Source organism: Taudactylus pleione, unplaced genomic scaffold, assembly GCF_031769625.1.
Source record: "Taudactylus pleione unplaced genomic scaffold, aTauple2 ptg000109l, whole genome shotgun sequence".
NCBI lineage: Eukaryota > Metazoa > Chordata > Amphibia > Anura > Myobatrachidae > Taudactylus > Taudactylus pleione.
The window spans coordinates 7,770,832-7,786,676 of NW_028284511.1; the positions used below are offsets into that span (position 1 = coordinate 7,770,832).

Sequence of the window (15,845 nt, forward strand, 5' to 3'; positions counted from 1 at the left end):
TCTCAGCTACAGTGCCTCGCCTTCCATCTGAACTCATTTGCTCCAGCCATTGTCTATTACTCTGGGGACCAGTTGGTATCTAACACTAGCTGTCTATCTGCAACAGAGCTCTACCCAAGGCTCTCTCTGCTGTGGCAATTTGGGGAGCATAATAATTTGTCCCTCTTCTCAGACTCTCTGAATCGACAGGATTAAAAGTGATTTTGTGGGGGGCTGAGTTATGTTAGAGCTGGACTATCCACCTCCACCCAACAAACACATAACAGTGGCAAACGCAGGATTTCCAGAGGGGGGTTTCCAAAGTCTTAATTTTAGAGCGAGTGTGGCCTGTCAATGAAGAGGGCAGAATTGGTACTTAACCAGATTTAATAAGCATCATACAAAGTATATTGTGTGTAATAATTCCAGCATATATAGGACTAGTGATCACAGTAAGCCATTAGATGCGTCAGTAGGGCCATCCTGCCTGAGCTGAACGCATTTATTTTAGATGTGGGCACCATTCCAGACTATTGGAGCAAGTGTGGGAGCCTAGAGGAGCAGCAGAAGAACCTAGCACTGCCCTGGACATACTGTATATGTACATATTGGGCTCTCTAGCAGTGCATGTTTTCCAGATCTTCTAGTTGGTGCACAGGTTATTTATTACTGGCTGATACATGTTAAAAGATCCACAGGTGGTGGTAATTATTTCATTTGTGATACTGAGAAGAACATGCAGCACTAGTAATATTCTATTATATTACTATTTCTATTGTGGTCATGGTGTGGGCTGGGGAGGGGGTTTCCAGGCAGACGGAAACCCCCCTTGCGTTTGCCTATGCAACATGGTGGTATAGATACAATCCGCAGAGGCAATTAATTCTATTTAAGAGTTATCTTCCCATCCCCTGTGATAATGACAGCCTATGAGTAAATCATTGAATAGATTGTGAACACACATTAAAAAATAAATATATAACTTTTGAATAAAGTAATTGTCACCTCTGCATACACAACAACACATTAAACAGGTACCTGAATATAACGGCGAGTTGTTTATACTTTAAACAGACAAAGTACAAACAACTCAGTTACTGTTTACACAATACAGTTATAAACTATACAGGGAGACGCACCTCCATGTGGTGTCAGCAGAGGGCGCCACTACCCTGTGTCAGCATCTGTGATCCTGGCACTCATTACAAAGCGACTGCAACTAGCAATAGGCCGCTTATTGGGTCAAATATCACTCTCCAGCTCAGCCGATAAGAACAAGTGGCAGATTGTCTGAGGCTGCAGATTTCACTGTCTAAAAATTAACTTGAACTGCTGACTTCCTGCAAATTATTACAGACTTCCCCCTTTCCAGTGTGCAGACTCATCACATTAAGCCATCAGTGCACTTACTGTACCCCAGGTCCCACAATGCCATTACACTGCATTACACACGCTGCAGAGAATACTCCATATGTCTATATTCAGTCTGTCTCCTGAAGAGCAGGATTATCATCTTTACCTTCCCCTCTCCAATGAATGAGTGTTACCCTCCTCTGTCACACCCCCTCCTCCCTCTCTCTCACTCTCTCCTATAGGGGCAGAGTTCCTTATTTCACACACATCTCTCTCTCTCTCTCTCCCCTCCTCTCAGTATCTCTCCTCCTCCATCCCTCTGTCTCCCTTCTGCATATCCCTCGCCTACACCTCTACATCAGGCAGGGAGTGGACTCCAGCAGCCTCATCCCAGTGACAAGGACCTGTCCCCAGCTAGCAGTGTCACCCAGCAGGTAAGATGTCACACTCACAGGAAGCTGCAGCTAGGGGCTGCTCAGAGGAAATGCTGATCTTGCTGCAGCTGTGTTATTAATTCATGTGCACTACAGTATACTGTAACACTCATTAACCCTCCTGGTGATGGTCTGCCAGGCAATGTGCCGCTACTGGTGTTCCTGTTGGGCAGTAATACATTAGTCTCATTCCATTTATATTACTTAACCCTTATTACTGCCAGGGTGACACACACCGTACTGTAGAATTACTGTGTAGCGGTGAAGGACTTAGCACTTGTGATCTATGGACCTTTGTGACTTGGCAGTGACTAATGAGTCCTTTAATCTACAGAGTTGTGCACTTTATGTAATTTATTTAAGCCCCACTTATGCTGCCCTTGCATATAGTAATATGACTGTTCCTTTAATAATCCCTACATAGCTGATGAGCAGAGTATTACACCCGCCAGTCATCCTCTAGCCTTCTTCCATTCATTTCATTCAAACCGTACTTCATATAGGGGGTGGTCTGAGCCCTGTACCAGTATAGCATATAATAACCAGTGCAGAGCAGCGAGGGTTATTGCTACAGGTTCCCTCATCATAGGAATGGTGGGAACTGGTCTGCCAGCTATTGTAACGTATTATAACAGGACCTGCAGAGCGGTTACCTGGTTATCACTCATATAAGTCACAGCATCATTGCCTTCCATCACTAAATTTCATGCCAGTAAATAATTAGTAACCTAGTTGTCTGTAAAAAGAAAAATACAGCTCAGTAAAAATACCATGAGCCCCCTGGTTTCATCACTGACACTATTTGTCCTTGTTCACCTTTTGATGCAATTTAATTTAGGTTAATGAGTCAGTAAAAATGTCATTAGATAACATTTTAAGTAAATATTATTTCCTAGAGTTGGCGCCCTGCTCTAGAGTCATCAGCGTGCCCGTGTATAGGTGCTGGCATTGTTTATTATGGGTTTACACGTGTGTCATACAAGTAGACCAACCTACAGATATTTGAATGTGTATGTACAAAGTGGTAGGCTAAGTACAGTGGTGCTGATGTAGAGTTGGCCAATTAATTTTTTATCCAAAACGCAGGCGTGAAATTCACCCCAATATAAGATGCATTTTGCAGGGGTAGAGTAAGTGCTAGTCTGACGTCAGATAAACCTGTAGTATATGTGCCGGATGACGCTAGGATAAACCAGTAGCATATGCACCTGATTTAGGCAGGAGATGGCCTGACAGTATGAGTAGTAAACGCTAAAGCTGCAATACACAGTACAGGACTTTAATGAAGTATCATATACAGAAGATGGTGTGTATCTGGGCAGTGTTATTAATGCACATGTGTTATAGACTTATCATTTGCTAGGTCACTAGTTGTCATTGCAGGAGTCTTCCCACCCATCCCCGTCTCCTCTCCGTTCTCTATTTCTGGGTCCTACTCAGAGGTGGGCGCTTTTTATGGGCACGGATTTGCATGTGCGATAATGTGTATATGCCAGTTTAAGCCATTCCCCTTGTGTAGTAATGTGCTACGGACTGAGCAAACCCTGCGACACCCACTTTGCATTTCTCAGCAGTGCTCAAGTCCACTGTTGGATCCAACCACTCCATCATTGACACACCATCGGTCGGAGCATTGTCCCCCTCACGCAACCCATGGCTAGCGTAGAGGCTTCCTTTTAACATTTACCAAATTTGGTCAATGTGGCTGCGGTTCTGCAAAAGTGAATGCAGCTGCATGCATGTACACGCCCATACATGCCCATGACACTCCCATAACAGGCCTATGAAACGGCCTCTTTTTGCATCCACTTCAGGTCACCTCCCAGTCTCCCTGGAACGCCCATGGATCTCAAGTGCCATCTCTAATCATAGTGATGGCAGATGCGTATGCCATCGCACACTTAGGTTCATACGTGCGCAGTAAGGGTTTCCTATACTTTTCTCCCATGCGCAGTAGCAAAACGTTGCTCAACTTCTCAAACATCAGCACTGTGTCCACCTCAACAATAGGCCCTCTGTTTTCCACCACCCCACCCACATAAACTCTCTCTTTCCGACCTCCCCTCCATTCTATCTGCTTCTCCCCAACCTCAGTTCTCTTGCTATCTCTCTTCCCCCACATTCCCCGATCTTGGTGTCTCCCATCCAGGGCCGACTCAAGACACGTTCTGTCAGTTCGTCCGCACAAGGGCGCCAGAACCACAACCTTGCCGGCTCCAGAAAAACCCGTCCTCCACCCTCCATCTGGTGTTATTGGTATACGCTCAGGGGGAGGGAGCGTGGGAGGGGCGGCAGTGCAGCATAGGATGGCACTGGGCACTGAGAAACCTACTGCCGGCCCTGCTCCCATACCCCACCCTATTCTCCCCCTTCATCCCCAAATTTGCTCACTGTCTTTCCCTATCCCGTTCTCTCTTTCTCGCTTACTCTCTCCCCACAACCTGCTTCTTGTCTTCCAGTCCCACGTTCTCTCGTCACTCACCCCGCCTCTTCTCTCTCGCACCCCCCAGAGTTACAGTATAAATATGAGAATGTATGTACAGACACATGTATAGATTTTTTTTGTGCCCAACGTTGCTGTTTTATGTTTTTTTCCCATTTGCAAACATCAAGTAAATAATCCAAGTGATCCACTGCAGCCATGCTAAGGGGGTGATTCAGTTACAATGTGCTGTAAGAATGGCGTATGGTACGGCGGCACATCGCAGGCTCATTTTTCCTCCCACCTCCATGGGGGAGCAAAGTAAAATGAATGTTGTTCTTCTCCCATAATTATTTGTGATGTGCAGAGCTGCAGCTCATTGTGGATAACTGGCCCATATAATAGTATTAGTGGGAGGGATCTAGATCTACTCAGCCAGTAAAAGCAACAGATGATGGCTAGCATCACCAGTGCATATTTTCCACATGGGGTGGAGCACTTGTAAGTTATACGCCTCCTGAGAGATCAGCTACTGTATGCGTCTTTGTTGCGTTAGCATATCTGCTCCCTCCCCCGTCCTGCCTCACAAAGCGCGAGGATTCGTAGGCGCAAAATACCACTGAATCCACAATCACGTGAATGCATAAGAATTTTTTGTGCAGGTGCAGAGGACAGAAAGATGCAACTGGCACCAAAAAAAGACCCCAATGTCAAACTCTATATAGACTACCCTATTTAGAGATGATGCACTATGAGATATATATTTAAATAGATTACACATATATTTTTGTTTATTTCACAAACCAGGAGTTACTTATTCATTTGTTAAGGCCCCCATACATCAGAGATTGATTGCAGCAATCGTGCAATTTGCAGTCGATTGTGTATAAAAAGCTTTCTCTTTTTCAATCGATTGCAGATTGCAGAATTGCCACAGTCGATTGAAAAAGGGAAAGATTTTTATACACAATCGATTGCAAATTGCACAATTGCTGCAATCGATTGCTGATGTATGGGGGCCTTAAGGTAAAGGTGCATGAAATAAAGAGATTCCATAGAGCAGGAGTGGGGAATTTTTTTTTCTGCCGAGAGCCATTTTGATATATGTATAACATTATTTGCGAGACTGGTGCAGGCTACACCCCCTCCATGTTGATGTCACACGGGGCGGGGCCACAATCACCTGTGGTTACAGCAATGCCCGGAGCATCCTCAGAATGCTCCGGGTAGCTGAAAACACAGCGGTGTGACCATCTGAAGCATCGAGGTGGCACTGCTGCATAGATTCTGCCTGTAGGGTACCATTCTAGGCACCCAGCTAGCCCGATGAGGCTAGCAGAAAAAAGCTCAGAGGGCCAGACCAAATGATTCCGAGGGCCTTATACCACCCCCGGGCCTGAGGTGCCCCATCCCTGCCATAGAGGGTGACACAAAAATAGAATTTTAAGATATAAATTAGCATAATCAAACAGATTGATGGGATGACCATAATGAGTCTGGGGGATTCATAGTGTAATACGCAAAGACATTATAAAGGGATTCCACAGAGCACGTTACTTACACAAGGATTATGGTCTTGCTGACCTGGCCTCAGAATGCTAGGCTCTTACATGTAACCTGTGATAGAGTATCTTGTCACTCCGCCCTGCCTGTCTCATTATCAGATTTATATCAACTTATAATAACAAAATAATGCATATGTATGTCATCTAGATTAAGTGTGTGTGTGTGTGTGTGTGTGTGTGTGTGTGTGTGTGTGTGTGTGTGTGTGTGTGTGTGAAATGTCATTATGGATTCCATTTATGAAGCTGGGATGAGTTTGGGCATTGCTTCTGACACTGGTTACTATCCTATAGGAAGTGGTTGCACCTTGATCATGTCTCTGGTGTATAAAGAGGTGTGTGGAAGCTGCGGTAGTATGCGGCTGATGTTTAGATTAATTTCAGATTGCTACCTGCTTGGAAAATATACAGATGGCGTCCTGCTATCCCTCCAGGGAGGGAAGAAATGTGATATTTTTTCATCAATCTTATGAACACCATCTGTGCTGAATCTTGACTGCAATGTGTGTGTGAGTGTGTGTGTGTGTATATATATATATATATATATGTATATATATATATATATATATTTGATGTTTATGCATGCATGTAGTGTGGTATAGTTCTGAAGATGTGAAGATATCTGCATAATCAATGCGTAGGCACTGCTAGAAGCAAGGGTGTAACATTTACTCAGTGTCTGCATATGTAAACTATATATACTGGTACTGTATACTAAATATGTTAGGGCCCACATTACTCCTCATGTGTCATCTTGGGATTAGTACCACCGTGTGGCTCATTCTGCTGTCCATCTGACTCCATTACGGGCCTGACCCTCTGTTTGGTGGCAGTAAAATGCTGGCATTAGGTGTCCCTGTGGAAAGCAGGGTAGAGACTATTGCAGATTCTGCCAGACTTTGAGGATAATGCTGGGCATACATTGTCAGAGAAATTGTCCATCAGACTGACAGCCTGACATCCAGCAGATATTGTGGCCATACACTGTGAGATATGATCACACGATATCTGGGGAGGAAACATTTCCCTGCTCCTCTTCTGTGAAGGAACAGGGGAAATGTTGGTGGCAGAAGCGCATACACTGCCAGATGTGCAGGGGCGTATCTATAATGGGTGCAGGGTGTGCGGTGCACATGGGCCCCTGGATCCAGGTGGGGCCCACACCGCACACCCTGCACCCATATTTTCTAATACTTACCTCTCCAAAGTCCCACGTGGGCTGTAGCAGCCCTGCACAAAACACCTGGAAAATGGCTGCTGCTGCCATTTTCCTGACGTTTTGCGCATGCGCAGTGGGGAAATCGACCTGCGAATGCACAGGCTAGTGCCCAGAGTCTACTGCTGCGGTCAGTCCGCCGCCGGCCGCCGGGGAGAGAGGAGGGGGCCCCGGACGGGGAATGCACAAGGGCCCCCTTCTCTCTTAATATGCCCCTGCAGATGTGGCGGACCTATGCCGGATCAGTCGGGCATGATGGAAGATTTCTCATGCCCGACCACCTGATCATCTTTGATCGGTCGTAGCAGTACAATATGCAATTATCTGCCCAATCTCCTGATAATCTGCGACGATAATTGCATAACGTATTACCGGCTTTATTTGCAGTGTTTATTTTTTTAACTGCACTATCACAAAAATATAGTTCTTTGCCAACATAATTATTTGGACAAGCTATTAGAATAAGGGCTGGAGATATAGGGGGATCGGTATGAATGACCGACGCCGGAAGACCAGCACCAGTGAAGATCCCCATTGGGAAGTAAATTAAGTATACCTAACAATCTCCCCCATAACCCTCCCTTAGGGGTGCCTAACCCTAACCTCCCCCCCTAGTGCCTAACCCTAAACCCCCCATAAGTGCCTAAACCTAACCCTCCGTCCCCGCAGCCTAAACCTAACTTTACCGAGAGGTGCCTAACCCTAACCTCCCCCCGTGGGTGCCTAACCCCCCCTCCCCCTAGCCTAACCTTCCGTCAGATTACTGACTGCATCCCAATACGGGAATGTTATTACTTGCAGTAGCACAGTGTTTGTAGTCAGTCACATGTAATCTCCATGTAAAAGCAGAACTGGATTATCTATTAGGCAACACAAAGAACAGAGGCATAGAAAACATTTGCTTAGTCAATATATCTGCCATGAGGTGTGTGGGAGGTTGAGGGGTGACCCTAGGAATTAATAAGAATATTAAAACGCAACAAACCCTGTAGCCCTCTTACAAATAATGACAGCATATAGGTAGGTGATGCAAAGGTCATGGTGACGTCATTGTGTCATGGTCGCTCCGCTTTATAAGGTCTCAATTGCAAAACGGGTGCAACAATTATGCAATTCAGTGTGAAACGTGCCATCAAGCCGGCTGGGTATCCTGAAATGGGTGGCAGCGGGTAGATGCAGGGGCCTTCCGGAAGTCTTGACTACCATTCTTGGTGTTCGGGAGAGCCAACCGAGATTCAAGAGAGTCCCGGACATTCCGGCAGAGTTGATAAATATGTGCAGTTCAAAGAGCAAAGGAGCTTGCCAGTCAAATCGAGGTGCATAGTACCACCAAATAGGATTTTTTCCCCACATTGTAAATGACTTCTCTAATTTGCTCTGCACATATAAAAGCTAATTCCTGATTGGTTGCAGTGCTAGTCCTCATATCATATTTGCCGACTTTTGATCTGTTCTTCCCGGGAGAAGCAGACGGGATGCGGGAGAAGTGCCTACTCTTCTGGGGGACTACCTGAAAAATTGGAAGCCACCTGCAACTTCTGGGAGTGTAGGCAAATATGCCTCATGTGTACTTCTCTCTTGGGATCTATGCAGTGGCATAGGCATACTCAGGGGGGGTCCTGGTTGCCCCTCCCCAACCCATGCCATGATGACCACAATAGAAATTGCATATAGTACTAAAGCTGCATGTTTTTTTAAGATCTCCTAAGTGTCACAAATGAAATAATTAGCACCACCTGTTGATCTTTTACAATATGTGAGCCGGTAATGAATACACTTGTGCACCAACTAGGATATATGGAAAACATGCACTGTTAGGAGTGCACTGATATAGACCATCTATAGGGTCAATTATTAATACTGTATAATAGTACACTATCCAGTGCATAAGGAGACCAATATGTACACATATGGCCTTGGGAGTGCAAGGGTATTTTGCTGCTCCCCCAGACTCTTGAACTTGCTCAAATGATCTGGAATGGATCACACATCTGGAAAAAAAAACCATTCAGCTCAGACAGGATGGTCCTACTACCACATATAATGCCATACTGTGATTGCTGGTCCTGTATACTGTATGTCAGAATTATTACATACACTATACTTCGTATGACGTATATTATAACTGGTTAAGTACTTATTATGCCCTCTTCATGGACTGGCCACACTTGCTCTAAAGTCAAGCATTTGGAAAAAAAAACCTCTAGAAATCCTGTGATTGCCCAAGTAATTACCTTGGGTGCAGGAGATCCCACTCACTCCTCTCAGACATCTGCAGCACTACCTGAGACCCACGGCTTTCCTGATCAGCGCACATGCTCAAAAAAGGCCCCTCCCTTTACCTGGTCTTTCCAGTGTAGAGTGGAACACCAATGAAGCTAGAGGGCTATTGAGGGACCCCTACTTAAGTTTTGCAATGAGGCCAAGTGATGCACTATTTTGCCCATCGATTTACGAAGTACATGCAGTGTTCAGATTGGGCTTTCTACTCCCTTAGGAAATATGGGCCTGATTCAGAGCCGGACGCTCTTTAAGAGCGCTCGCTCTGAATCAGGGCGGCATTTTTTTTTTTGGAGCCGGCCTTCTGGCCGTTCGCTAAGCTGTGGATGACCACCCACAGCTTTAGCGAGCGGCCAGGTGATGGTCGCGATGGTCCCGACCATCGTGACCATCGGGGCTTGCGACAAGACCCTTGTGGTAGGGTCTTGTCTGCCGCAAGGCCCAGTGAGCTTCCGGCTCTAATAGAGCCGGAAGCTCACCACTGACATAACTCGTGATATCAGTGGTGCCGCCCCAAACGGCAGGCGTTCCTTCAGGAACGCCTCCGTTTGGCAAGCTACCCCCGACCCGCCTCCAAAACGGGGCGAGCTGTCAATGAAAATCGACAGCCGCCCCATTTCGGTGCGAGACCCGTAGCAACGGATCGCCCGTCGCTGGCACGGTCTCGCGCACTCCGGAGCCGGCTCCGGCGTGCGCATGCACAGTGATGGACCATCGACTCGCTTGCTAGTGCTCTGTGCTCGCGAGCGGGTCTGAATCAGGCCCTATGTTCACTATTTATGAACATATATATATGTATCGTCAGCATATTCTGTTGGCTGTACAAATGTGCACAAAAAAACTAGACTAGGGAATAACAGAGAGACACAACTCTTAACAAGAATTTGTATGAATCCCTGTGTCGGCAATGTAATAGGAGTTCCACTTACACGCAAACCTTTGCAAATACAAGACCTGCCGAAGGTTTTAAAGAAGATGGATGGAAAATTCAAGTGAGAGTGAATTCTGCTTGCACACCTTCCCTTTAAAGATGGGATAACTAGAAGGCGACTAATATTTACATTGTTTGAATGGTTAGTTGGTTCCTGTGTTTATTGCTTTCTCATTGATTTTGAAAGTACAGTTATTTGACCTTGCCTCGGTCAGCATCTGTTTAGGACTCTCATTAGGTGTTCCTCTACACTAGAGAGCAGAGATATTTGTTAACTTGGCAGATAGAACTTTTAGCTTGTTTTTCCTTTTCAGCTCCAGAGAAGTCTCAAGAGATGTGATGCACCTGAGCCGCCTCAGTAATGAGGTCTAAGGAGGGAAACGTGATACTCAGCATGTGCATATTATATTACCATTTGTACAAGGAGCACATCTCTGCCGTGTCTACAGTGAGAACCTGCTGGGAAGATAAAAATATCAAACCTGTTTATTTATTTAACAGAAATTGATTAAAGTAACATTTAATTTCGCTTGATCGAGAGTAATTCAGAAAACACGTATGATGTTTATATGAGACGATCCTCCGATCTAATTGTGTTTTTCCTTTCTATGATTCATTTAATACATTCCACTATGGCAGTGGCCTCCAACCCATAGCTCACGATCTTACGGTAGCTTGTGGTCTTCATTTTGGTAGCTCACCTAGCTGCAGTACTGCCGAGTCAATTAGGAAAAGTGACCTCTGATGCGCACTCCCCCGTGGCTTCGACGCCATGGGTGGAGCCACAGGGAAGCACGCCAGGTGATTACTGCAGCCTCTATGGCAATCACCTGATGTGCTTCCCCGTGGTTCCACCCACGGCGTCTACGCCATAGCAGAGAGAGTGACTCCCGTCCAGCCTTGCCGGACAATCACACAGCAGCCCTGCCTATATTTTTTGCTCCTCTACTGCACTTACCTCCTTCGAGCTGGTAATTAACAGTGAAATGTTGCCAGTTCTTAAACTGTATTTACAAATCACAACAATATCACTGTAATAATTAAATGCATTGTTGTTTTCTATTTTTTTTTTTTTTAATTTTCAATAAATGACCTTCAATTGTTCGGTTATTAGGCCGATTTTTTTTTTTTCTACAATTTTGGTAGCTCTTCAGGAGGTTTAATTTTTCTCAAGTAGCTCACACCTCAATTCAGGTTGGCGACCACTGCTCTATAGTGACTGATATAAGTTGGAACGTTAATACATATGGGTAGGCATGGTTACTAGTTGCCTCTTGCATTTGGAAGTTATACACAAAAATATATTAGATTAAAGGTTATCTGTAACCCAGAAATACATTTTTCAAAATGAAAAGTTTAAGCTTTGAAATATACTAACATGCAGACCCCGCCTCTCTTTTACCTGCTAATGTTACTCACAATGCTGAGCTCACAGTACAGCGGCTACACTGTACACAAGCAAACGTAGCAGCAGTCTTTTCATCATTTGATTTGACGTAATGCCCCATTCTCCAATATAGCAGATGCTCCCTGTTTACTTAGCTATAGGCATACTTTCTAGTACTGTGCATTACTTTGTGACTACAGGGTCTGGTTCAGAGATTATTATTATTATCATTTATTTATATGGCGCCACAAGTGTTCCGCATCGCCTTACATAGTACATAAACAAATAAGAGACCAGTGACTTACAGCACAATACAATACATGGATAATATATACTGCTACATTAGTGACCATAACACCCAGATAAGCAACCAAGTGTTAGGTGCCTTAGTGGTGAGTAAGAAGTAGATGAAACTAAAGTAGGGAGAAGCACAAGAGGGTAGAGGGCCCTGCTCGTAAGAGCTTACATTCTAAAAGGGAGATGTACACTAATGCCATTGCAGCTGCAATCCCGTACGCAGCTGCTGAGCAGAAATATGCAGATATCGCAGGCGCTGAGGAATGTATTGAGGCGCCTTCCTGTGACTTTGCAAATCTAAGCATCAGTCCTAGATTATCTGATTGTCCCAGTTCCCTGTTATGGCTACTTAAAATGGCTGCTGCAACTGAGACATCGGAGCCATTTTCACTGCATGCGGGATCGCAGACGCAAGATGTGACGTGGCCCGAAAATGGTGGTGTCACACCTGCATTCTTTGCCGACACTCCCCGTCACCTCCCACAAACGTTCCCTGACTGTCAATCACACTGTGAGTAAATAGTCGCTGCTAGCGACTACGGTAATGTACTTTGGCGACTTAGGGAGGGTACACATCAAATGATATGTCCGGTCCCAGGGATTGGAGCAACATATCGTACACATCGTCAAGATGTGTACCCATGATTGCGTGCTCCCACCAGCCAACATCAAGGCCGTCACATCTGCACCATCGGGTGGCTGACGGCATGTTCCTGGATGCGGCCACTGAAAGATATATCGCACGGCCTATATCATTCTGTATAATGTATGTATCGTTACATCAGTCGTCCTGTTTACCACAATCCAGGATCGTCTGAGTGTACCCAGCCTTAGACAAATGCACAGTTACTGATAATCGCTCAACTGCGTTAAATATCGGCATTGCTTACATCTCTGAATCAGGCCTACAGTGCACTATTGCAATTTTTATTTCTTCTTTCTACTTAAAGATAATGGTTCCGAGAATGAGCTGCAGCTCTATAAGCGGCCACATTTATTGAATTGCGCACTTTTTAAAAAATACATCTTTGTGTATCTCTTGGTAATTCTGAATCAAACGGATCGATGCCGACTTTCTGCGGCCGCTAACTGGGCCTTTCTGAGTGGCAACTGGTTGGCTATTATGCAGGCGCACACAAGATACTGTCTCATGGGAGTGCAATTCCAGTGTAGTTCTATTCTGAGTCGTATGTATGCCGAGGGGACGCCTATTTCATACAAGTCTATTGCCCCCAGCATGGGGTGTGAGCGCCGATACTAATGATGATGTTGTGGCTGCGAGCAAGAAACGCAGTGGGCGGTGCGACTATACATAAGAAGGCGCAATATATGTGCAGTCTATATGCATGTGACTCAGGCCCAGAGTTTCTTTATTTGTAATGATGCTTAAAGGGACATCATATTTAATTAATTTTAAAATAATGGCCAAGAGCGATAACACACAGCTAGGCCATCACAGAAAATAAGAATATTTGTATGTTTGTACTGGCAAAATGTACTTGATAGCTGACATATTCTTCTATATTTGGATATAAATTGGAGTTGGTATAATGCAGGCCATACATCTAGTAGGCCAATCAACGATCGTTAGATTTTGATGATCAGTGATTACTTGGGGGATCGTCAAAATACAACATGATGTTAAAAATTCCCGACTTGCTGATGCTGACCTAAAAATTATCTGAATTGGCGTGTTGGGAATTTTTAACATGTTGTATTTTGCAGATCACCCAACCCAGGCATCAGCAGGATGGTAGATGCTAGATGTACAGTATGGCCATCAAAAGTCTCACCAAATCATATAACAATAAAGGTGAGATTCAGTTACCTGCAAAGCTCCATTGAAAGGCGCTAATACTATGTGGGTTATCCGGGCGGGAAAACCTTGCTTGTTTGTGCACACATCCTATAAAGATACAAGCAAGGTCTTCCTCTTGTAGTTACATGGTATGTACGCAGTCGTACAACCCGCGAGGCACCCGAATGAACCATGCACTCAATTAAATCTGCCTCTTAATCAGAACTTAAGGTGCGTATACACGGTACGATTACAATGCACGGTATGTACGGTAACGATATCGACCATATCATTATCTTTCAGATTGTTAATTTTTTTGGTGCCCAACGACCAGCAATGCGCGGGCACATATGGTCGATAACGATATCGACCATCGCCTGTGCATGCAGGCCAACCTGGTCGATATGGACCGTCGTTGGCACGTCATTGGTGGGTTGGTGGTGTGCTGGATGAATGATAACGATCATCCAGCACACCGGGAAGTTGCAGGACGATCAGTCAGCAATATCGTTATTGCTGACTGATCGTACCGTATGTACCCAGCATTACACTTGGAATGTTCTGTACAAAGAGTAATCCATATTTTTTTAACACCGTATGAAATACTGAATGTATCGACAATAAATAGGGCGTTCTAAGCAAGCCAGTAATATGATTTTTTTACTTTGTTTTTTCTAAGAATATAGCAGAGATTATCAATTCAATAGTAGTTTTCCCACAACATAATATTGCCTTGTGCCTTTCCAAAGGGAGCAGGTTGGCAGGGAAAGTGGCATTACAGGCTTGTCAGGTCTTACATCTTTTAAATCTACATTGTAATTTTATGTCAGTTGGGTTTGATCCAGCCAGCTGTTGTAGCTTTTCTTTTACAGATTTTTACGTGTATGTAGAATGGAGCGTAGATACTTGCCAACTCTGTGAGGAAAATAGAAATATAATTTTAGTACTTATTATATATGGCTGACTGTTTGGCCAGCTGGTGGCTGGTAATCATGTTGTCATGATGATGGACCTATTTTTATGTGGAGGCCTGGAACTGTAGCTCCATCTGCCCCATTGTTAATCTGGCCCAGTTTACAGTACATCTATTAGTGTTGACCTGACTGCTTCTTCTCTGCTTTTCCTGCGGTTACTGTGCATTAAGAGAAGGCACTATGCAGTCTTATGCAGTCTTCTGGTGCTCGTGCGTTCTGCACACAACTTTTAACTAGCAAGGAACTTGCCATTTGCCCAGTGATATTTCCACGTTTTATAGGCCGCCATATGTATAAATTGTGCCTGTAAGGTCCAGGGACTAAAGCCAACACCGCTGTGGTATCTTGTCTTTCCTTGGCTATCGGAACAGTTTTGTTGACTCAGAAAATCTCCCAGTTAGATAATGCAAAATTTCTATACAAGTCATTCCCACTTTCTTATTCAGCAACTTATAATAGCCATGGAAACAGTCAATGCACAGATTGTTCCCATGGTCACTGCTAAGAAGTGTTAGGTATTGGTATTAATGGGTCAGAAACAGGCAAGTCTGAGTCTTCCTACTGACGATTTTGGGTAGAAGTAAAGCTCGGGTATCAGTGCAGCGACTGTTATACCCAAGGGAAATGATTATAGATCTACGGGGTCAATACAATTAGGTCTGAATTGTGAGTTTGTTTCATGAAACTCGCAGACTTCGCACAAATGCGCGCACTCGAAATCTTTCCAATCCAATTTAAAATGCCTATTCGCAGCACTCGCAGCGGGGGTTTGCGAATTCACTGCCAAATGAGATGGGAGAGAAGTGCATGAAAAAGTGGGGAGTCCCGGACTCCCCCAAAAATGTATAATTTAGTTAGCAGGCCGCATAGAAGGCTGTTTGTGGGCATAAGGAAAGTACTGAAGGTTTTTAAATGGTGTCAAATGGCTGAATTTGACCTTTTTTTTTTTTTTTTTTTAAAAAGCAAACTTTTCGTTTAATCTCAAACGGATTAAACGAAAAATGCAAAAAAGTAGGGGTACTTTGAGGGCAATTTTTAAAATTAAAAAAAATATATATATATATTTTTCGATGAAAAAAATTCTGTAATTAAATTTTGGGTGCCTAATCTAACGAAAAACTTGATTTTGGGGTAATTTGATGCCATTTCTTTTTTAACCCCTTCCATCTCTCACCCTCAGATGCAAATGGAAAAATGTGAGTTTCCTCTGAG

At 44.4% G+C, this 15,845-nt stretch overlaps 1 protein-coding gene across 1 annotated transcript in view; it reads left to right on the plus strand.

Moving 5' to 3' along the window:
- The first annotated feature begins 1,625 nt into the window (after positions 1-1,625).
- SLC25A22 (solute carrier family 25 member 22) overlaps positions 1,626-15,845 on the plus strand; it is a 79,233-nt gene continuing 65,013 nt past the window's right edge. The window contains exon 1 of the mRNA XM_088471052.1: positions 1,626-1,766. The gene's annotated coding sequence lies outside the window, so the exon portion shown is untranslated. The remainder of the gene's footprint in view (positions 1,767-15,845) is intronic.